The sequence below is a fragment of the Sceloporus occidentalis genome, unplaced genomic scaffold (assembly GCF_023333645.1).
Source record: "Sceloporus occidentalis isolate IW3139 unplaced genomic scaffold, rSceOcc1.0.p SCAF_2, whole genome shotgun sequence".
NCBI classification, from domain to species: Eukaryota; Metazoa; Chordata; class Lepidosauria; order Squamata; family Phrynosomatidae; genus Sceloporus; species Sceloporus occidentalis.
Window position 1 is genome coordinate 114,491,909 of NW_028316982.1, and position 25,034 is coordinate 114,516,942.

Genomic DNA, 25,034 nt, shown 5'->3' on the forward strand with positions numbered 1-25,034 from the left:
GCCTTCCATCTGGACAGAGGACTAGGAAGCTTTGTTCAATGGCATGTGCACTAAGGAGTTTATCACATTAGGGAGATCCTGCTAGAAAATGGGAGTTAAACTAGATTTAAACAAAAAAAAAATGCCCAAAGTTTATCAGACAACATCGCTATTAAAGTGAAATAACGCAAAGTTAATCCGAACACAAAGCAGAGAAAAACAGCAGCTTTTTACTTTTGGGAACAACCCGAAAGTAAAAAGCTGCCATTTTTCTCTGCTTTGCGTTCAGATTAACTTCACGTTATTTCACTTTGGCAGTCCCCTAGTGTGATAAATGACCCAAATTTGCAAGTTTTTAAAAAAAATCAAATCTAGTTTAACTCCCATTCTCCAGTGGAGTCTCCCTAGTGTGATAAACTCTTAAGAAACCTGGTTGGATCCACTGACTTCTTCTTCAAAAACTGTCATTGATGATGGTTGTTGTTCTTCAGCAATAAGAAAGAATGAGCAAGGTCTGCTTACGATTCCAGGCCTCCACAAGTAGGACTAGAAATGGACACATATCACTGGTATGAGATTGGGGGTTTACTGCAAAGGAAAGCAATACTGCATTTTAGCTGATGCAATCCAACATTCCCTCACATCTAATGTTAAGACAGGGCCCGTCACCTATGAATTCTACCCATACTATCTCAAGGCCCACACTTCAGATTCCCATGGCTTGATAATGAGTTGCCTGGGTTTTGGTGCACCCCTATGAGTTTAATGAAAGAGAAATACAGGAAGTTATACAGGACAGAACCAAACAAAAGAAAAGGAATTGCACAGGCATGACCTATCTCTTGTCATAATTGTTATGAGAACTGCAAAACTGTTGCTAATAGGAAAGTTTACTCCCCTGTTCTGTTCTCTGTCTTGATATCCTTGAACTGCCAGGTTAAAGCATAAACTATATAACAGGACTTACTGGTTGCAATATAAGCCTTTCTATGACACTGAATAGCTGCTAATGATTCATACTAGTACTTCAAAACTATACCTTCTTGCAAATGTGATTTCCTATCTGCAAAGGAATATTTACATGGAAACCTATTGGATAGAAACATTGGCAGAAAAATGCATCAAATATATTTATTTTCATTAAAAATATGAAAAAATATTTCCAGCTATGGTAGAAGTCATGAGCCCCTATTACATTTCCTGAATTCCAGTGGGTCCCATTTGAAAGCATGTTTTTTTCCAGACTTTTTTGCTCAATGCAAATTATCTTTATTATTCCTGGTTGTGCACTGTTAAGACATCTCTGTGAATATATGAAAATACAAGAGGGGGTCTTGTATTTATTTATACTGACAAAATAATTTGCAAGGTACTTGTGCACAGAATAAAAGAGATTCAAGCAGAAGTACTTAAGACCTCGTGCCTTTAAGCTACTCTGGAAAAAGATGGTCCCACTATTGTGCTCTGTTATACTTCCAACTGAGCCACAATTGTGAAGCTGACAAAAAGAGTTGAAAGAGTTTGTTGCTCTTGTTGTGTGCTTTCAAGTCATTTCCGACTTATGGTGACCTAAGGCAAGCCTATCATAGATTTGTTCAGGGAGGGCTTTGCCAGTGCCTCCCTCTGAAAGGCTGAGAGAATGCAACTTGCTTACGATCACCCAGTGGTTTTCCATGGCTGAATGGGGATTCAAACTCTGGTCTCCAGAATCATAGGAGGATACAGACGGGCAGAAAGGGGCGTTGAGACGCCACCCCTTTCTCCCCTGGATGGAGGCTGCAGCAGACAAATGCTGTGGCCTCTGTGAGGCTTAAAAAGAACCCACTCCCAGTGGGTTCTTTTCCCGCTGCGTGTGAGGAGCCATTGGTGCACTTGCATGCAATGATGACATCCACATAGTGCAGTGCTGTTTGGGCACTGTGCTGCGTGGATGTCATCATTGCACACCCCATATGGACGTGCAACCATGGTGCCCATGCGGCAATAGTAGGGCTGGCTGTGTGTGCCCAGTCCTACAAAACTCTAAAATCAGCCCCAGACCGGGGCAAAGCGTTGGTCTGTACTGGGCCATATCTAAGGCTCAAGCACTACACCATGAAACAATAAAGGTACATCTAATTCTGGGCAGGTGGGCTCCCAACCAAGGACAGATGACACTTTCTATGTCAAAGGGTGCTGCTTATGCTCTGGGTTTTAGCCCAATTTAAAGGAGCTGTACCTGCTGTTGAACCCCCAAATAGGTTCAGTAGTTTCCAGTACCTTTGTACTTTAAAGTTCAGATTGAAACCAGAAGCAGATTCACCATTTCAGTGATATAGGGCCAAAACACACTGCAGAAATAATCCAGTTTAAGACCACTTTAGTAACCATGGCACCATGCTAGGGAATTCTGGGAACTGTAGTTTTGTGAGACATTTAGGCTTCTCTGTCAGAAAGCTCTGGTGCCACAACAAACTGCAGTTCCCTGAAATCCCTAGCACTGAGCCAGGGCAGTTAAAGCAGTCTCAAACTGGATTATTCTGTAGTGCGTTTTGGCCCATAGAAACCATTGTTTCCAGCCAGAAAGAGCCAACATCATAGAAGCAGACAAGCAAATGGGTGCTAACTGCATAGAAAGAACTCATGCATTTTATCCTAACATTATGATTATGATTCTTGCTCATCTTTCCTGTTAGACTACAAAAGAAACTGAGATTGTAAAGAAAGGATGGACAGCCATAACCCTAGATGTTGCTGCCCTGACCTTGCATAATCCTTCACCACTGACTATGCTAATTAGCATTTCCAGAAATGGCAGTCCAACCCTGTTTTAGTCTGTTCTAATTTATTCAATTGAATAGACATGAGCAGTTTGGAAACTATGTAGTTACAATAGTTCTGTGTGGGGGTTTTTTGGGCTATGTGGCCATGTTCTAGAAAAGTTTATTCCTGACATTTTGCCAGCATGTGTGGCTGGCATCTTCACAGAATGCTGACCTGGAAGAGAGTGGATGCTGGTGAAACGTCTTCTAGAACATGGCAAGATAGCCAAAAAAACCCACAAAAAACTATGGATGCCAGCCATGAAAGCCTTTGAGTTCACATATGTAGTTACTACTACCCAGCTGTCTCATGTTCTCTGAATGAAAGAGTCTTGCAGTACAGGACAAGTTTAAAATCAGAGGATGTTTCCTATCATCACAGGAGAGTCCCCAAAGAGTCTTTTCCCCATGGCAAAAGTCATAATGGCCTCACTCCTGTTGTTACACCCATTGAATCAATGAGATCCCCCTACATGTTGTCTTACCATTCAACAATTGGCTGAAATGGTCTCCGTTAGTCAAGAGGATGTTGGCCATAGAGTGTCCTTTCCTATCATTTGACAAGATGGAGTTTTTTTCTCAGAAGTAAATCATTTCTTGAAGCATATAGACATCATCCCTTGCAGACAAAAGTATTGAGGAGGGACTCCATGAGACATTTCCTTTGTTTTGCCATTTGCCTCCTCTCTCTGCCCATTTTCCACACGATGGGGCTTTCTCCTAGCTCAAACTAGTGATTAGGAACTAGGAGGGAATGCATTGCAACAGTAGAAAACTCAACTAGGAGTGGGAGGGGGCCCTGTTCATAATGTGTCTCAATCCATTTTTGAGGGAATTATGTTTGCAGACCCCACCATTTTGATTATTTGTTCTGTCTTCAACCGTTGCTGCCCATTTGTTGTTGTTGCTGCTGGTGGTGGTGGTACTGCTACTGTCATGTTTTCTATTGCTAATTTTGGTACCACAATCAGTAACATTTGAGTACCTACTTGTCCCTATAACTACATAATTTCCCTTTTCGTTCATTGGTTCCCTGCTCTCACAAAACTAGGAATCCCAGAATTCCATAACACTGAGCCATGCCAGTTAAAGTGGTGTCAAACTGCATCAATTCTTCAGTGTAGATGCACCCAGAATGGTTTCATTGCACTGCTGACAGGGAGGCTGCCAGTTGCTACTGGGACTCCCCTGTCTCTCCACCTTACATTGCACTCTGCAATTCCACAAATGGAAGTCCAACTCTATATGTTCAAGAACTCCAGTTCTACATGGATTCATTTGCAAAAAGTGACCAAACTCTGATCAGATATATTGCACTGATTTACAGCTAAGGAGAAACACACATTTTGTTCAATATATAGATGGGGGGAAGTGAAGTTGGATAAGTGGGTGTCAAGTCGTATTATTTTCACATGTAAAATTCACGCATATTCTAGCACTATAATTATTTATGCTAATAAGCTTCAACTATCAAGTGCTAAAGAAGGATAATTTTAAAATCCAAAATTCATTTGTGCTTTGCTTTGTCATATTTTTAATAACCAGATCCATCAAATTCTTTGCAGAATTAATTATGAGACAGAACTTAAGCCTGATTAGCAAACACCAATTTTAATAATGAAAGGCTTGTTTGTAATTGTTAAACTGAAAACTATTAAAATTAAAACATGCAGAGCAGGAAGCATAATCTCTTTCAATTTTCCCTCTCATTCATTTATTGTGTTAATATTAAAGCAATGCTTCTGAACTGCAGTCCCAAAGATTTTACACTCACTCCCAATCCTCACCTCCCCCAAAAAACATTAAGAAATATTTTATTTAACTGTTGCAGTAAATCCTTGAAGTCCCTTTTGAAGGGATCATCCTAGTGGTGTCAAACGTTTGTTTATATAATGCCACTTCTCCTTGTCCCTCTTCTTGTTTTCCCAAAGAAGATGTTTCAGTTTCTTAAACCTTACTTGGAGAAAGATATTAGTAATCTTGGCTTAGGCTAGCAGAGCCTAGGACTATGCACTACATGAAAAGTTTGATTACATTTGGAAACACTTTGCAGCACGTACTGAAAATAATGTGATAGAATAATAGGTAAAAACCCATTCACTGATATGGTACACATGCTTTTTAGTTTTGTTTACATACCTAAGTTATATCTCCTGGCTAGAGCCCCCAAGCCTTCCTTAACAGCCAGCAGCCACATGAGGTGAAGGAGATCTGCTGATCAGGGTGTAAGGAGGACAATGTTTCCAGCATCTTCCCACCAGTGAGTGAGGAATTGTCACAATAAGGAATTATGACAGAGGTCCTGATTGTTTATGGCTGTCACAGCCCCACTCACTGGTGGTGGTGGTGGTGGGGGGATGGAAACATGATCTTCCTTGCCTCGAGACCAGCAGCTGAATAGGCTCCCTTTGCTTGATGTGGCTGACGGCTGTTTAAGTGGGCATTTATATAGTCCTCCAATGAGATTACATGATTTTCTGAATATGGAGCAGTTATGGATCTATAACTCTAAGTCAGGGGTAGGCAACCTATTTGAGCCGGGGGCCAGGTTGCTGTCCCTCAGACAACTGGGGGGGCGAAGCCAAAAAATAAATAATTTAATAATTTAAAAAAATTAAATATATAAATAAACCAGGACAAATGTAGGACAAAATTTTCAAATGGAAGACACTTTTTTTAAAAAAATGGAGGACACGTGAAAAAATTGGCTGATTTTTTAAAAAATGTTAATATAAATGCATGTTTCTGAGGCTTCTATAGACAATTGCCCCCCAAAGGCCTCGGCGGCAATCGGCGGCAGGACCGGGCTGGGGCCGGTCCCAAGGCCTTGCCGGGCCGCATCCGGCCCGTGGGCCGCAGGTTGCCTACCCCTGCTCTAAGTTATGAATTTGCAACTGCCTGTATGTCTATTTCTTGCCTCTCCTCACAATGGAAGGGTAGGCAACAGATGGCCTTCTAGAGGTGTTGTTGAGCCACAGCTCCCATGATCCCTCATCATTGACTTTATCAGCTAGAAAAGATAGAAAGACCACCAGTTGTCCACCCACAATGTGTAGGACAAGTCACCCATGTTGTCATGAATGTTCCTATTGTCATTATATTGTTTCCTTATCCTCAGCAAACTAGCTACTAGTTTTAAGACCATGTTCTTAAAATAAAATTGTTTAAGCCTTTATCTGTTTATTGCTATCTGTAAAAGAACTTTCTGGTTTGAGAATTTCATTCTGTTCAGTCTCTATGAAGCATCACACAATTTTGCTTCCACTGATTTTTTTAAAATCCAACTTAATGTACCTCTTTGCTAACAGAACAACTGTCATATTCTCATGACCTCTGTTCTCTGCCTACACAAGTGACCCATATGTTTCACCTAAAACAATAGTTCAGTTTAAGTTATAGCTGGATTTTATGTTTCAATAAATGAGAGTCGTTCATTGCTTTTTTGTCAGTGAATGCTAGGTATAATCTAACACTGGCAATACCTATCAGTCTGTAACTTCTTTCTTGAGACTGGAGCTGCAGCTACACCACAGAAGTACTGCAGTTTGATACCACTTTAACTGCCATGGCTCAGTGCTATGGAATTCTGTGATTTGTAGTTTTGTGAGATATTTAGCCTTCCCTGTCAGAGAGCTCCAGTGCCCCACCAAACTACAAATCCCAGAATTATATCGTATTGAGTCATGGGAGTTAAAGTGGTGTCAAACTGCTTCGTTTCTTCAGTGTGGCAACAGCCTGTCCCTGAAATCCAGATTTTGTGGCCACAGCTTTAGGATTTCATGGCTTAGGTTGGGACTTTTTTTGTGTCTTGCCCTATCTCATGATTTCTATACTGGAGCATTCTGGAGTACTCAAAAGTAAAGTAAAATGTATTTGTCAATAAGAGTGTGATCATACCATTACCTGGCAGTAAGCTACACTTAATTATTTTTGAATCAACAACCATAAGATGATGCTGTCCATCGCATCACAGAATCACAGAACTGGAAAAGACCACATGGGCCATCCAGTCTAACCCCAATATTTCTTTATATAAGGGTGACTATATATCTGTTTCTCATTTGCTGAGAGAAGTTAATTCTCTTATTTAGAGAGGAAGAGATGATGATTGCTAGGATATTTTAAAAAAATGTATGTACTTGTTAGAGACCCAGCATGGTATAGTGTTTTTAGCATTGAACTACAGCTCTGGAGACCAGGCTTTGAATCCCCTCTCAGCCACATAAACTCACTGGGTGACCACAGGCAAGTCATACTTTCTTAGCCTCAAAGGCATCCCTTCTGAAGCAATGGCCCGAGACTGACGGGCAGGAAGTGGCATGGCGGCACCAATTCTAGGGTTTGGGAGTGCACACCAACCGCACGCTGCCAAACCCTAGTCCATACAGACGCTGCCATCATGGGGGCCTCCCATCCACATGAGGGCCGCCATGATGATGCAAGCGTGACACCACATCCATACATCAGAGAACTGCGCTTGCATCATTGATGCACCACAGTGCGCTAATGGTGCAATGATGGCGGCACTCACGCATGCCAAAAAGAACCCAGTTTTTCTAGGTTCTTTTTGGTGTGGAGGGAGCCTGCACGGCATGACTGCTGCGGGCTCCCTCGGGAGCTAAAATGGATGGCTCCAACCCTTCCTTTTTTGGGGCTGTCTGTTGAGCCCCAATATTGCCAAGAAAATCCCAGGATAGGTTCAGCTTAGGGTCACCATAAGATGGAAAGAACTTAAAGCACACAACAATATATATCTGTTGAAATCCACTCAGCAACATGATTTCCACCAGCTAGCATAAGTAATAACATTATCAAATTCTATTTTCAACAATAAACCTAACGAAGGCACTCAACAACACATTCTTTCTAACTTTATGCCATGTTATTTGCTTGGTTTATTTCAGGTCCAAGACAAACAAATATGCTTTAGGAGGTGAGTCCACTGAAGATAAGCAACCAAGTCAGTACCAACATATACATTTTAAAAGCAAACATAATAACCAGTGCAACAAACAGTTCTGCTTTCCTTCAGAAAATGTTAACAGGGCAGAATGCTGATTAGCTAGACAGTATGACAATCAGGAGGCCACTTCTCTGTATAGCTATAGTGGCTGCTGATTGCCTGGCTACTGATTTTCAAATAGCCCTACTGTTTGTTTGTTTTTTTGTTTTGTTTTGTTCTCTTTAAACAGAGGAACCAAACAAATATCTAAACATGACATGTGACTATATTGTTTAAAAAAAATTCAAAGTTTACTCACAGTGAAGCAGTGTGTGTTGTGTGTATCTTGATGGAATCCATCTGGATGGATTACATGTGACTGTGGAAAAGTGAAAACAAAGGGATGCTGCAGGTGAACACAAATTCAAAGCTATACTGGAAGAAAGTTATGTCTGTCTCCAACCTCAGTTTTCCTGTTTTGGTTACTACTTGAGCAAGCTTTCTGCTCTTCATTCTGCACTCCTAAAGAAAAATGAATGGCTGCTTTGGGACACTATCGTAAAAATTCTATGCTTTTCAGTGGAAGAACAGTGAAAGTGCAGCAAAGCCGGTGGGGAGACAGAGATACCATTTGCCCCACTGATGGCTACCACAGTTGGTATGTTCTCCTTGATAATTGATCATATTGTTCATTGGCACAGATGGCTTGATGTAAATGGTCATTGATTTTGAACATGGACTCTGATTTTTTACCCACATGGCTGCTAGCTTCTGCAGAGTGGAGTGGTGAGTCTGTACTGGGTTCAGATTGAACTTTAAATGAGCTATCCAAGGGGTTGCAGTCTATACCCAAAACAGCAACTGAAAGATCTCTTTTAAACTTTGGACTAAAACTTGGAGTATATTCACCCTGCTGTTATGGAAGTCACCATTTTCCACTGATAACTTATCATTAATGATGGCATAGAAGTGGTTTGCCATGCCTCAAAAAGTTATAAACTATTAATAACAATAATAAAGATTGATAATGTCAACTATGCCAATTTAAGAACAGTGGCAAAAAATCCTAGCATTACAGTTCTTGAAATTTTAAAATCTATTTGAGGCCTTAGAGGGAAACTAAATATTTGCTGTAGTGTGTGATATGTCCTTTATTGACACTTATCTCCAGTACTTTCACAGTACAAAATGGATGCTGTAATAGCTTTCATCTCTTTCTCTAATATTTATGAAGCACAATTGCTTTTATTTTAATTTATCACAAATGCAAAATTGAGCCATTATTCCAAGCGCTATTTTGTGCATTGCAAAAATAGATCGGAGAGCATCAGGGTGCCATTTGTATTTGTTAAAATGAAAAATATCTCCTGGTTATTCCTTTTGATGAATCCAGCCTTTAGAGAAATTAGCATGAAAAGAGACCAGACAATGAGAAACACAGACATGAGTAATGAATTATGCAACAAACAACACAAGGCAACATTACTATTTATTAGGAGACAGAGTCTGACTCTTTCTCATGCAGAGGCTTAGATGATAGAAAGCAAAGATTGACAGCACAAGGAGGGGTGTTACTGTTATTTTTGTAATGCCCCAGAACCTATGTTTTGTACCCCAGTTCAATAATGTCAACATGGAACCGCCAGAGAAGTGTGCACAGAGTTTTTCTTTAAATACAAAAGTTTTGGTGGCTGAAGGGCAAAGAAGGGAACTTGAATTCAGGCTTCTCTGCTCCATCTGGGTCAGTGATGGTGAACCTTTCAGAGGCCGAGTGCCCAAACTGCAACCCAAAACCCACTTATTTATTGCAAAGTGCCATGTCCCTCTGGCTTTCTAGTAACAAACTCTGGCAAACTCTGTGCTGGGGCGATGGCACAAGTGTCCACAGAGAGGGCTCTGAGTGCCACCTTTGTCACACGTGCCATAGGTTCATCATCACTGATCTGGGTGTGCAACCAGCTGCACACTATTAGATGGTTCCATGGTACCAGATCAATCTGGATGTCCATTGGTGGAAGCCTTCTTCTAGGACCCTTACTAGCAAAATTGGGACTGCAAAACACATCATGGTCAAGTTCCAATAAATAAAAATAAATAAATAAATAAATAAATTTTATTTATATACCGCCCTGTGGCGAACCAATCCGGGCGGTTTACAACATTAAAATAACATACATCATAAAAACAATATATTTCCCTCCCCCCTTAAAAAGTTATTAAACTGCATATCTAAATTAAAACCACAATAACTAGTCAAAACAACAATAAATTAAACAAAATAATACCAACCGATAAACCACTGCCACTTCAGTTCTAAGGAAAAGAAAAGGGGGCTTTGGAGACATTACTGAGGAGGGGGGAATCCTGAGATCCTGAGGCCGGGATATTTCAGTCTGGGAAGGCCTGCCTGAAGAGATCCGTCTTGACAGCCTTTTTGAAGCTGTCCAAAGATGTTAATTGACGGATCTCGTCCAGCAGGTCGTTCCAGAGCCTGGGGGCGACAGCAGAAAAAGCCCTCCGGGAGGTCGCCACAAGCCTCTATTTTGAGGCTGCAACAAGTTCTTCCCAGAGGACTGGTGGGCATGGGTAGGATTGTATGGGAAGAGGCAGTCTCTGAGATAGCTTGGACTCAAGTCATTTAGGGCTTTAAAGGTAATAGCCAACACCTTGTACTGGGCCCGGAAACTGATAGGCAGCCAGTGGAGGGACCTCAGAACCGGAGTGATGTGGTCCTTTCTAGATGTTCCTGACACATTGCCTGGCTGCAATGTTTTGAACCAGCTGTAGTTTCCGAACCAGGCACAAGGGGAGCCCCATGTAGAGCACATTACAGAAGTCAAGGAGTGAGGTTACCAGCGCGTGCACAACAGTCTCGAGATCCCTTACTTCCAGAAAAGGGCACAGCTGGCGTATCAGCCGAAGCTGATAACAGGCACTCCTGACCGTCGCATTCACCTGATTTGTCATCAGGCGTGACAAGTCAAGGAGCACCCCCAGACTACGAACACAGTCACTGGAGGAGAGTGTGACCCCATCCAGGACTGGCGGTTGCAACCCAATTCTTGGTTTCGGGGCTGCTACCGTAAGCACTTCTGTCTTGTTTGGATTCAGCTTCAATCTGTTTTTCCTCATCCAGCCCATTACCGCCCGAAGACATTCTGGCTGAAAACAGTCCCTGTCTACATATTTATGTTCTTGCCAGGGATGGGGGCAGACACTCCTTCCTCTTCCTCAGTAGGAAGGGCTCTTAGGTAGCAGTAGGAGGGCTCTTAGGTACAGATCCACCTTTTTGGCCACTGTGAAAGTGTGCCTGGGGACATTACAATTTCCTTCATGTACTCAAGGTGTGAGAACAGACAGAATGGCCCAGGCACACCTTGACAGCTGACCTGTGTCCAAGAGGACAGATGTGCTCCTATGATCTTTTCAGCTGCTGCCACACACTCAAGATAAGGTGCATTGCATAAGAAGGAGTAGTATGTTTCCTTCTGCAGTGCCCCACAGGTTCATTTTCATGAAATACTACAAATAAGCAAAAGTTTTCAGTTCTGTTTACCTTATAACTACTTTTCACTGGATTTAAATGATCTGTTATCTAGGATTAACTGATCTTGTGCAAACATTTTTTTTTAATTCATGAAATTGCTGCAGGTCTTCAAGATCATACTGGCAGAGTGTCTAACCCCCTGCCTGAGTAGACCACATGACATTTGACAACTCTTTCAGAGAAGGCCAGATGAAAATATTTTGCTGCCTGATGCAGAACAGAAAAACACAGAAAAAACCCCACATACACACATCAGTGTCAATCCCCATCGCATTTTTTTTCCTGATGTCAATTGAAGTCAGTCAGTATGGAAAGAAATTAATCATTTCCAAATTATTTAACACATGAGACAGGTGTATGGATCTAATGAAGTTGCTCCCAGAGTTCATATGGCAAAAGACTATAAAGTTGTGTACCGCATAGGTGATGGGTTTCCTCACAGGAGCGAACTCCAAAATGTATTTTTCTGACAGCGGGCAACAAATAAATTGACAAGAACCTCTGTTGTCTTGGCAACCCAACACTGTCTGAAAGTAATACCGGTCTTGGTAATGACAACAAACTATTCCCTGACAAAATTATGTTGGTGCTTTGTCCCCACAGAATTCAGCCCTCACAGGTTATCCCATTAAATAACCCAGTTTCAAAACAATTTCATCCACAAATCAACTGCTGTGGCAAAATAAATAAATAAATAAATAAATAAATAAATAAATAAATCTTACTTTAAAAAAAGAAGAAGAAAAATCCATGACTATTAGTATTTCTAGTGGATATTATGGCCTAAATCCCATTACTAAATCTAGCCAGAGCAGACTTGTTAAATCGATAGATCTATACCAATTAGGAACAAGCAGTTAAGACCACCCAGATTTGGATTTGGAATAGATCAGCCTGGATTGAAATGATCTGGACTGATTTAGAGAGCACCACTAAGGAGCCAAATGTCGTGTGTTCAGCTAAGACATACAAGAAAAACACCACAGTGGTGTTGTAGAGAGGGGAGCTGGACTTTGCTAAGTGACAGTTGTGCTGAGACAAAGGGCCAGAGATTGCGTTAAAGGTTAACTGCCTGGCCACAGTTTTAATGAAATTACAAGTGTCACATATCAGTTATATTAATAGGATATACCGTCCTCAGGTTGATCAAGTGTAGGCATATTAAGTTAGAAAGTGTCAGGACCATGGTGAACAGGTCTGATAAAATAACATGGATGGGCCACTAGGGGGAGCTGTTCTGGAAGTTATTTACAGCTCTAGTGGCAGTTATATGTGTCAGCATTTAAACAGTGCATCATTGGAATGTTGATGCAACTGTCAACTGTTGTTCTCAACTGTCACTGAGGGAGAGTGAGACAGTTGGTCTTCTGAGTGAGAGTGTCAGTTATGACAGTTGGTGTTAGAGTAACTCCCTCTCTGTTTTGTTGTTATGGTTGTTTGGTTGGCAAAGTAATTTATTTATTAAAGTTAGTTATTTATTAAAGCCCTTGTGTGGAGTGAAAGCTTGAAGTGCTCTTGTCGTTATTTCTCAAGCCGGGAGCTTAAGACCGTTTGCAGTGGTGAAGGAATATTTTTTCTTCTTGGCCTGAATACCTTTGCAGACATCTCTTCAGATTCCTTCTCCCTGGCATCCTGTCGACAAGGTTCAACTCTGTAGGTGGCCGTGGTGGACACAGCACATCTTTCCACGCCCTAACAGAAAGGACAGGCTGCCCAATAGTTTTAGGACCAGCAAATGATCCAGCAGGGATACCCCCATGCCTGTCAAATAAACATCTGGACAGGGCTTTTTCTACCCCCCAATCAGTGCAGGCAGATCAAATGGTCACTTGGAGGAATGATCACCAGCATCCACCCGGTCTGGAGGTTTCCTCCCCACATCAACCATCTAAACCTCCCATGGGCTTTCCTCCCCACCCTCAGTTTAACTTGTGCTCAATATACCCTCTTCCCTTCCATCGATGCCACAAGAGGGGCCAGGTCAACCTGACATTCCCTTCTCCCACCCCCAGTTCATTAAATATATGACTGAATATGTTGGTTGATGGAGCCTAAGTAAAGACCACAGCCCTTGGGTGAGAGTTGTATGTCATTGTCTCTGAAAAAATATGCCAAATCTGCCCAACCCCCTGAGTGCCACCCTGGAGTGTCATTGATCCAGGTAAGATTACATAGAATGTCCCTGTTAATGTGTGATGGGCATCATTGATCATGGCATTACTACAGTCACCTTGTAAGATTTGTCTCAGTAACGTCTTACTCAATGAATGATGGCTTATGGGTGCAAGCATTGTGTGTAATGCAGATCCGACACAGTAGCAAAAAATCAAAGACCGGGCATCTAATCAAGATTGTTTGCCCCCAGCTGAATGAGGAGGATATTGGGCAGAGGCTGTGTTCAGTTCATTGATCTGGAGTGCAAGCTCCCCCCCACAGCATTCCTCATTGCCCCCACCAAGAGATGCTTGCCAGATGTAGGGTGGTGATGTCTAACCCCCTGCCTGAGTAGACCACATGTCATTTGGCACAGAACATGAGACCGTGGTCAACTGTACACACCATTGGGGGGGGGGGAGTAACTACTCAAGAAACACAGACTTAAATGTGGGGGGGGGCCTGAAGGACTGCCCCAAGGTGCTCCACCAACTGTCTGCCCACTTACCCGGACCAGAAGGCTCTAGAATACCAGCACCCCACACTCTGAATAGTAGAGTCATGTAACCTATGTTCAGCCAGAGACATAGCCACTCCTATGCAGAAGTAAGTAAAGAAATTGTTTGTGTGTGTGTGTGTGGGGGGGGGGGGTGATTGCAGTCCCTGAGGTGGCCTGCTTATGTACAGACCAGAACTAGTAGTATGTGAAGGGGAGGCCTGAACCATCATGTATATATTAGTGCTTCCCTGTCTAAAGGTTACCTGAGCCTCTTGCAAAGCTAATTTCCCCAACATTTTATTATTTACTGACCTTCCATTTTGTCAACCAGTACTTAGATTTGAGAATTACATTAGTAATCCTTTTTCAGAAGGATGTAAAAATCAGTTGAAATCAGATAGGTTCATAACACAAATGGGCTTTTTGAACTGCCAGTGAAATTAAAATGTAGTGGAAAGTAATGTTACTTTGCAAATATTGCTTAGCAAATTTGGTTCATCAAAAAGTCAGAGCAAGCTTTCTTCCTCCTTGCTTCTTTCTAGGTTGGATAGCCTTTTTAAAGCCATCAGATATGTTTTCTCTCTTTAATGTTATCTCTGCTCTCCTTTCATTTTGTCAAATACTTGGTTTTGTTTCTCATGCCATCTTCCCAGCTTACTCAGCTTTTTGCCTTTCCCAAAGTTTTTCTTTCTTTCTTCTTGGAGATTGCACCCCATGACTTGTGTAAGTACATTTTAGCTCAGAATCCTGTGCACACATTTGGGAGTGATAGATTCCATCTGTCATTTGAGGCTTAATTCTGGGTAAACATGCACAGGATTAGGCCATTAATGTATGCCGACATATGTGCCACCCAGATGTGAAATTACTTCCCCATGAAATCTGAAGGCCTTCATAGGTGAAGTGTGTGTGAGAGAATGTGAAAAATAGAATGGCAGGGAAGAGATGTTCAAGGTGAAATGCTGAAGCAGTGCAGATGGACATGAGAGCAGGTGGGAAAGTTGGAGAGAGGAGGAAGGAACGGAAGGTGATCAGGCATGTAGAAGTGAGGAGGGGAGGGAAGGAGCAAAGCAACGAAAGTCCAGCTCTCTTTAGACAGGAAGGGAACTCTGGGAAAGTCCAAAATAGAGCCAGAAGTGGTGCCTTGAGTATTGTGATTCAACATGAACCTGAAAAATTCTTGATTGAGATTAAACTGCATCAGTTCGAGTTTGTGAGTATCGAGTACTGTGAGGCCTTCCCTGAATGATCCACCTGATCTCCCATGAATACAGACCATTACAGAGAACACCCAAACTGCCCATCCTCTGGTCTCCGACTGGCTTGATTATCAATCTGTTTAATTGTTTAATTGTTTTAAATTTTTATTGTTTAATAATATTTTAGTATAGTAAGGTTGGGGGGAGGTAATTAACAGGATGTATTTTATCTGATGTTGTGAGCTGCTTTGATCCTACAGGAAAGGTGGCATATCAATAAAACATTATTATTATTATTATTATTATTATTATTAACATTTTAAGTACTGCTGACAGCTGGCAACTGACATGGTTTAAGTTCAGGATCTGAAGTGGATTGGATCTGAATTGAACTAAAGGATTTGCAGAAGCCTAATTTGTGGAGCCATGCCCTTTTTCCATGGTTCTTTTTTTTTTTTAAAGTGAAAAAAACAGCCTTAGAAAGCTGTGATCACAGACAGAATCATTCCCTATTCATTTTGCCTGAATATCTCTAAATCACTTTTTTAAAAATCAACTCCCTCCCCTACCTGGCTTTCTTTCAGTGGGGAAACAGGATTTATAGGGATCCAGTGGCACTATAGATCCATTCTTATGCTTTCACATTTGGTAGTATTTTACTCTTAAGAAAGTAGACAGACTACTACATAAATGGCTGAATGTACAAGCAGTCTGTCTGAAGGTGATCTTCCATATATGGAAGTACAATATAGGCTTTTGTGCACCAGGCTATTTTGCCTGCCTACCTGCCTGCCAATCTGCCTGCCTATTTGCCTGCCTCCCTTCATTTTCAGACACTTTTATGCTGTTTTCTATGATTCCCTTTTTTAAAAAAATGCTAATGGTTACAATATAACAGAGTAAAAAAACCTAATTACAATAAAATCAATAGAACAGTGATAGTGCCAATGCTTTTTAGTATAAAATATCACACTAAAACCACCAGGGTAACTCATCAAGAAAATGTTTGGACAAGTGAATATATTTTCATCTGGTAATGAAAATGTCCTATATTGCATGTAATCTTGTGAGGAGTGGTCTTTGCTCCTGAAAGAAGAATGAAAGTTGTTTAGTACTCTACAATACATTAAAATTTTAGTGGAAAACTGTGTTCTCAGAAAATGTGCTGCTGGAATTTGGCACTTGATTTATTTATTTATTTATTGCTTCTGAAGAGTCTTAGGTTACTGCTACACTGCAGAAATAATGCGGTTTGACACAACTTTAACTATCATGGGACTTCATCCTATGGACTCCTGGGATTCCACAATGGTCACATTATGGCCACATTTTCCCACCCATACTGTACAGGGGAATGTATAGATTATCCAGTGTCTACCTAGAAAAGCCATACAGAACCAATATCTTTACATAATTCACCTCCAATTTGTCCTTATCACCCAAAATGTTGCAACCAGGCACAAGTCTCGGTGGCACATGCCCACGTCAGACTCATGTGTAAAAGAGAAATAGATCTGAAAGTCATCCACAAACTTACAAAACTGTTCCCATCTACCCAAAATTTATGCAGTGAGAAGAGGAAAACTAAATCCAAAAACACTTTTCATGTTTGTATTCAATTTTACCTTTCTTGTGCAACAGCATGGAAGTAAAGGATATATACAGCTTTTCTAATCCTTGATGACAGATGTTATCTTGATTAATTGATAGCCCATCAATAATAAAAAAAAATCTGGCTACCATGAGATTTTTTTATTATCATTATTTTATACACAAAAGTTTGCATATGCACACAAAAGAATGCTTACAATTTATACTGCTTCGTTTGAAATTGATTTGTTCGCACAGACTAGTCAGTGAGGCATAAAGCTACAGTGAACACTCAGAGAGAGTAAGTTTTTTTTACCTTAAAATGCACAATAACTAATAATAATAATAATAATTTGTTTTATTTATATACCGCTATTCCAAAGATCATAGCAGTGAACAGCAAGTAAGCTAATTAGCAAGTAAGCTAATTTGCCCCCAACAATCTGGGTACTCATTTTAGCGACCTCAGAAGGATGCAAGCCTGAGTCGAGCTTGGGCTCTTTTGCTGGTCTTGAACTCGCAACCTTGTGGTTTTGAGTGAATGGCGGCAGTACAGGCATTTAACCACTGCGCCACCAGGGCTAGGAAAATTCGAAATAATAGAAGAGAAATCAGTGAGAAAAAATATTTTTTAATCTAGTCAATAGATCCCTTGAAGCCCATTCATAGACCCCCACCTTAGAGCTTCACAAGAAAAACTTTAGCAACCTAAACTGGCCAGCAAATCATCTCAACTCCTTCTTCCTAGACTTACCCTGTATCAAAGATTTCAAAGTGGCTTACAAATAAAATTAAAATTAACAGATTAAAAATGTTTATATGTTTAATTTATATGTATAAATGTTTATTATTATTATTATTATTATTATTATTATTATTATTTATTAACTTTGTATTATTTCATGCTAATGTTTCAATTGTCTTACTCTTTGATGTACACCGCTGTGATAGCTGGAATAGCGGTATAGAAATAAAATTTTATTATTATTATCATTATTTAAATTAAAACACATTAAACATAACACGTAAAAACTGATTAAAAACATTTAAACAGTTTAGAAATATGTATATTAGTATTTGAGATAAATCAACGAGCCCCAAAGGCTTTGATGATCAGTCAGGTTTTTACTTGACACCTAAATGAAGTCAGTGTTGGTGCCAATCAGGCCTCCAAGTGAGGACATTTCACTATTGGGTTGCCATAGCTTAGAAGATCCTTTTCCAGGTCCTCACATAATGTATTGACCTCATTGGTGGGACACAGAGGAAAGGCCCCCAGGAGACTTCAATCCTTAGGCAGGAACATAAAAGGAGAGGTGTGCATTTGTTTTATTATTAGTAGTAGTAGTAGTCAATTAATCATCTCTGCTGTACCAAAAGGTTTGTGGGATGCCTGTTGGTGAACCTAAAAATCCAGTGGATTATAACATTAGATGCACATCCTTTAGCACCACATTGATAATATGTGCAATATATTTTACTAATACACAAACCATTAATCTGTTCCAGATTTGTACTTCTGCCTTGGAAGTATTCTTCTTAAACACAAGCAATTCGCCACCCTTTTCTTTGTGTCATTGTCCTGTTTAATAGTATGATTAAAGATTCTAGGCTCAGATTGATTTCTTGGGAGAAGTTTTACAAATGTCAATGGGACCACTCCTGAGTAAGTGGCTAAAAACTGTTGCGGTTCAAAATAATTAGGTTTGAGATGGCATATCCTGTCAAAAGCAAGCTGATAATAAAGGGGTGGTGGTGATGGTGGTAGACATTCAGACATCTCTTCATCAAACGGTCGATTGTATCAGATATAAAAATGAGTATGTCAAGGCTGGAGTGGATTTTGAAATAAGACTTAATATAAGATTTAGCTCAGGGTCCACCCTGTACTTTAAATGCTTTTCAATTATTTTAGGTGAATATGATTCCCTCCTCCACTTTCTCTGTCTCTGTCTCTCTCTTACAGACACACACACACACACACACACACATGCATACAGGCTGCATCTGCACTACAGAAATCAGCCAGCTTGACGCCACTTTAACTGCCATGGCTCAATGCTACAGAATTCTGGGAATAATAGTTTTGTGAAACAGCCTTATCTGTCTGAGATCCCTGGTGCTACAACAAACTACAATTCCCAGAATTCCATAATACGAAGCCACGGTAGTTGAAGTGGCATCAACCTGGATTATTTCTGCAGTGCAGATGCAGCCTCTCTCTATCATACACACACTCTCACACACACATATACAGAAAGAAAGAAAAAAGGAATGAGAGAATGATTTTTATTAGTTTTGCAGTATAAAAATTAATGAGGGTCATCCCCTCCTGCTACTCCAGAGGGTTTTTGCTCTTAGTCTAAGGTCTTTTATAGCCCATGATGTATTTACACATGTAGACATGGACACACACAGAGAGAATCATGTTTTGCCTGAGGGGAAAAGGTTTAATTGTACTAAGATTATCACTCTGTGATTCCAGGCACCAAGTGATATATTATATGATGTAGTGCAGTCTCTGTGAGATGAAAGAGCAGTCACTCCCTTCTGTCACCAGATGCTGTCATATATTAAAGGGATTGTAGTGGATGTTGGTTCCAGCCACCAGAGAAATAGGTTCTAGAAACTTGATCCACATTACAGTTACATATCACCATCTTCCCTTTGGCATAGGAAGGGTTATTTGGTGTTCAGTGTGCCATACTAAATAGTTTATGTTTTAGCATGCCAATTGTGGATTTGGAGGCTGGAATCCAGAACAAGGAGAGAGGCTTCCTGATAGCAATGTCCTTATAGCAAAATTTGCATCCTTGCTCAGACAACCACATTCCCTCCACACAAAAATAATGATTTTACACTGAAGTATTATTTCCCATTCAGAAGATGGCATAGTTGGGAACTTATTCAGCACAAACTTGACACATATTTGGCATGTGTGCTCAAAATAGTTTTCTATGCATAATAATAATAAAAACAAAAATAATAATGTGAACTGTGTGCAGAATAACTTCTAAATTATGAAGATTCTTGTCAGTCCTTGATTCCTCTCACCAGCATTTCCTGACATGCAAGAAATATGATTTCCACCACTTTCTTTTATATATATGTTCTTCATATCCCTAATGATGGCTTATGTGTGATGAATTCAGTTTCTTCTGTTTGGTCCTGCCTTACATAGCCCCTGAGATCCATTTTCAAATTGACTCTTCCAGAAGACCCATTATCCAGTCATAGGAATCTGGATTATTGGCCCCAGTATGGGTAGAATAATACATTCATTATTTAGAGATCCAATTTTACCACTTTCTGTAAGGAAATACTGGAATCTACCTGCTGAAAGACCATGATGATTTCCTGTGCATCAAGAAATAGGCAAAGTTTATTTTATAGCAGAGATGTGTGTCAGTTTTCAGCATCCACGCATCTAGTTCTAGATCAAAACAAAACTGTTCCTCACTGGCTCTCCAGGGCCCTATTTTTTCAGGTCAAAAAAAAAAAAAAAGAGGGGGGGGGGAATTATACATCATCTGTCTTGTGTCTTTCTTTGTACAAAATAAGATATTTTCAAAAATTGAATCTATACCCATCTCTATGATGAAAAAAATAAAATAAAGACAAGCTTCATTGGCATTTATTCCTCATGCTTATGCAGCAATCCTCTTTTCACTTTAACAGTATCTACCATAAAAAATTTGGTTCCTCATCACAACAAATTGCAGAAGTGTAAACATCACAGTAACTAAAACCATTATCAGATTTACATTAGGACCATGGTGGCAATCCTATGACCCTCCAGATGTTGGTGGCCTGCAACACCAAATATTCCTCATTATTGGGTATACTGCTGGATTTCTTACAGTCCAACAACATCCCAAAATACATAATTCCTGTCCATGCACTGGATTATGCCGGCGCATGTAGGTTCTCTCTGTTGCAGACACACAACTCCCTAAACATCAAATACAGCAAGTGATTTTTTAAAAAAAATAAAAATAAATCTATAAAGTATGAACCAACAGACTTCCTCCTTGCTCACTCTATGTAAAACTTGCAATGCTTTGTGTATATTTGTGTGATTCTTAGTTTTTAACTGAAGGGTATCTTCTTGTCCTTGCTTATATTCTTTCAAAGATATGTACATTTATACCCATTTTTTTTAAGAGTACACATTGCTTGGATGGATTCCCATCAGCATTCTAAAGAGTGCCTTGTGGGCATTTGACATATGTCCATTTTTCTGCGCAAACCCTCCAAAATGTTCACATTTTGTTCAATGCACCTGGAGCCATTTGGCCATTTGAAGGATTCCATAGAGTAAAGTGAGCCTGCCCTCTGGATAACCCAGGAATCATGGACTGAGACAAGTCAAATGTATCTGAAACTAAAATCAAATTCCTTGCACCTTCCTTAATTCAGGTGCCTTTCAGGTATCCTCCTGGATGATTTTTTTGCATGGTAGGAAAGCAAGATTGCTCATAAATAAGAATACAAATAGACCTCTCCACAAAAGAGTTAAAATAACCTTTGGAATAACACCTCTGTAGTTCTGTTAAAATGCAAATGCATTTTGAACTAAGTATGTTAATTTTTTGTTGTTATGAATTTACCAAAACTGCATTGGTATATCATTCTGCTTGTGTGTGACCTTTTGTGGTCTATGTGGTTACACAAGACACACACACACACACACACACACATTGTCAGAGAGAAAGAAAATAGGTACTACATGCATACTAATCCTGGAAAATGGGAAAGTGGTGGCACAATCAAGAGAAATGCACCAAATCTATGCAGACGATTTTTAATGATGAATGAAGTCCCAAGGATTAGAAAGGGAATAAGGGACAAAGGGAGCCTCACACCAGGTAATAAGGTGACTTTCACACAAAGTATGGAACAGAAACAGGACTGAAGCACCAAGACAAACCACCAACAAAGTTAAGGCTAAAGTATAGGCAGTTACCACCACCCTTCACACATATATGCACATTTATTTGGCATTTGATGAAATCTAGGAACTCATTAGAAGGTGTTTTACTGACTACAAGTCCTGAAACAACATGCATCAGAAAAGTCCTTCTGAGAGCTGGAACAAGTGACTGAGGGCTACAGACAGTGACAATTACGTTTCCTGCTCACAGTTATTATTTTAATGGAAATATCCAGTGTGCAGAAGTTTGGATTGATAACCAGAGAGATGGAACTACAGGCCTATGGAAAACATGTTTGGGGACTTGGACGTCTATTAATATTTTAGCCTTATAGTTACTGTAGAGAGTGGAAATTTCTACATTTACCTCTAGCTAGCTGGAAATCTTTCTCTAACCAATTTGGGAAGGGTAGTAAAAACAGCAAAGAGTCTTGAGGTACCTTGAAGAATTACCAATTTATTTTGTGCAGTCCATGAAAGCCATAATAAATTTGTTAGCTTTTTACAGTGCCATGAGACTCCGTTATTTTCTTTAACGAGTAGCCAGAAAAACTGATAAACAAAAATATTACCATGAGAGCAATATATCTGTAATTCAGTGATAAGCAATAAGAAGTTTTTAAAATTTAGTTCTCAGGGACTAAGTGCCAGGATATCTAATTGGATGTCAGTCAAAAAGTCCTAACTATCACAAATAGAAGAATTTTTTTCCCCTATCTTTTGCAAAGCTTTCATGTGTTGTGCAAAGTACTATTCAGCCAAAGTAGATTTTTGTGTAGATTTGTCTTTACAAATTATGATTCTTTTTAAATATATATATATATATATATATATATATATATATATATATTAGTGTTACATGTGTAAACATTTCACACATTTTTCAGTATCTCATAAGCAGGATAATTAATATTGACCAGTGGAAGGAGAGCAAAAATCCACCCACCCAATGCACACACAGGATCTTGTAGAAAAAGAAAGCAGGTTGTAAGGACATATGAAGTAAGTTTATTTGCAATACTACATATTTCATAACATCTGGTAATGACCACATGTGCTTTTCAGACATGGTGTGAAAGAAAGAAAGAAAGAAAGAACGAACGAACGAACGAACTGTGGACTACAAAAAGGAGGGTAGACAAACTCAGACTAACTGCAGGCTAATACATGCAGGAATAGAAAAGGTGTGACTAAAACCAACAAATAAATGACAGGAATATATGCTCAGTATAAACTCTTATAGAGACATGCAAACTGATTATGAGTGTGCTAAGTTTGCTACTATGTAAGAAGCTTTCCCTTTTACATTTGTACCATGTAAAAGAGAAATAATATTGGGGATTGTTGGGGCAAGAGCAAGGTAGGATAAACCAAAAGCTGGTAGAGAGCAGAAATGGCTCATGAACATGTATAGCCACCAGACATCATTCAGATCTTAGAAAGTTATTTTATTAAAATAATTAGTTACAATTACTGCATCAGGGCCCCAAAGTAATTAGTTGCTACTGTATTTACAGTTTCAAAGAAGAAAATATTTCCTTTCCTGTTTCTCAAAAGTAATTACAATGGATACCTTTACATTGCTTTTAGACATTTTTCAATGTTGTAAAATCCTTCCATCTACCTTGGTGTTACCTCAACACCCCACCTGAGACATGAGGCAATATGAGAACCATGCAATATTCCTCTTCCACCAAGTAGTGAGGCTACATACATATAAGTATAAAAATTCTCAGAAAGGTCACAATCTCGACTCATAGCAACCCTGTGGATGAGACATCTCCAAGACACCCTAACCTCCACTGCTCTGCTTAGTTCCTGCAAATTCATACCTGTGGCCACCTTAATAGAATCTATCCCTCTAGAATTCAGCCTTCTCCTCTTTCTATTTCCCTCCACCTTTCCTAGCTTTATTTCCAATGAGTCATGCCTTCTCATGATGTCACCAAAGTATGACAGCCTCAGTTTAATCTTCTTGGCTACCAGGGAGATTTTTAGCTTGATCTGTTCTAGGATCAATTGTTCATTTTTTTGGCTGCCCATGGAATCCTTAGCACTTTTCTCCAACATCACATCTCAAATGAATTTATTTTCTTCCTATTCACTTTCTTAACTGTCCATACTATATTCAACACTATGGCGCGGTACAGGGCGCCAAAAAGAGGTACCGGGGAGGCGCCTCTCCTTGCTCCACAACATCGCCGCAGCAAACAAATTGCACAACACTGCTGTGAATGAAGCAAGAAAGGGGCGCAGAAGCGGCTCTTTTTTGCGGTGTACTTGTGCCACGCCAAAGCGCCAGCGACGGCACAATGATGTGTCAGCAGCACAGCCCTGTTTGGATGCTGCGCTACTCACATGTCATCACTGCACGCACCATCTGGATGGTGGTGCGCAGCTGCGGTGTGCCCATGACATGCTAGGGTTGCGGGATGTGTGTACGCCCCGCCCCTGAACAACCCTAGCACATGATGGGCATGCCGCAAAGGGCCCGTCTGAACTGGGCCAATATTCAATTAGTGTTAAATTGAATTTAGGCCTTGGTGACTACAAGATTTCAGCTAACAAAACGTTACTACCCCCCTTACCCTGGCATGAATGTATATATCCAGTGTCACATCATTGCTCATTTTTCACATAGGAGCTGTGGGTGACACTAATGTGACTGTACTTCCTACCAAACTGTCTTGCTCAGTTCAAAGAATGGCCACTATTAAAAAAACAAGCTAACAACTCGGGAGACATGGTACTAAAGTCTTAATCATATGGTAAAGAATAAACTCTTTGTATAAAGGAAAAGAACAAATACAGCAAGGTGTTATCTGGAGAGGAGCCAAACCTTAATTAGCTGTAAGAGACTGAAAGAACCATGACAAATTCAAGGCTTCAGTTTACTTCTGCTAACTCAAATTACTTCTTGACCTGGGTATGTTAATTTAAACTTAGCTCTTCCAGGTGTTGTAATGACAATATAGGATGTCAAATAAAGACTGGTATGAATAATGACAAATTGCTCTGAAAATCCCACTAGAAGTCCAGGTATAATGCTTGATGTGATTAGATGATGTTATCATTAAATGTGTTTGTAAGGCTGGGGGGAGAGACACAGAATACTCAGGATGAACACAGATTCCAGGCAAAGATAGAAAGTAAGGGAGGGAGGGAGGGAGGTTATACTTATTGGGAGCAATGTGTTAGTAACAACTTTTTAATCTTCTTACAAAAGACATGAAATGCAACCCAAGTGGCATTCTATGAAGGATACATTGAACTCTCAGTTAACATACTTTGCACTTACTTTGTTTTTAAAGAATGTCAAAATGTAGAGTCAAATATATTCCTTATGATCCAAATGGGCCAGGAACAACTGAGAAAGCTAAGTACCCATTT

At 40.0% G+C, this 25,034-nt stretch overlaps 1 long non-coding RNA gene across 2 annotated transcripts; it reads right to left on the bottom strand.

The window, feature by feature from the left end:
* Window positions 1-304: 304 nt before the first annotated feature.
* Window positions 305-12,554, bottom strand: LOC149318892 (uncharacterized). Of its 2 annotated transcripts, none has more exons than XR_016279835.1 (3): window positions 12,402-12,554; window positions 8,042-8,101; window positions 305-567 (listed from the first exon to the last, which is right to left on the bottom strand). It is a non-coding gene; the product is annotated as an uncharacterized LOC149318892 (long non-coding RNA). The 2 variants fall into 2 exon arrangements; XR_016279834.1 differs by lacking the exon at window positions 12,402-12,554 and adding an exon at window positions 11,279-11,693.
* Window positions 12,555-25,034: the final 12,480 nt, after the last annotated feature.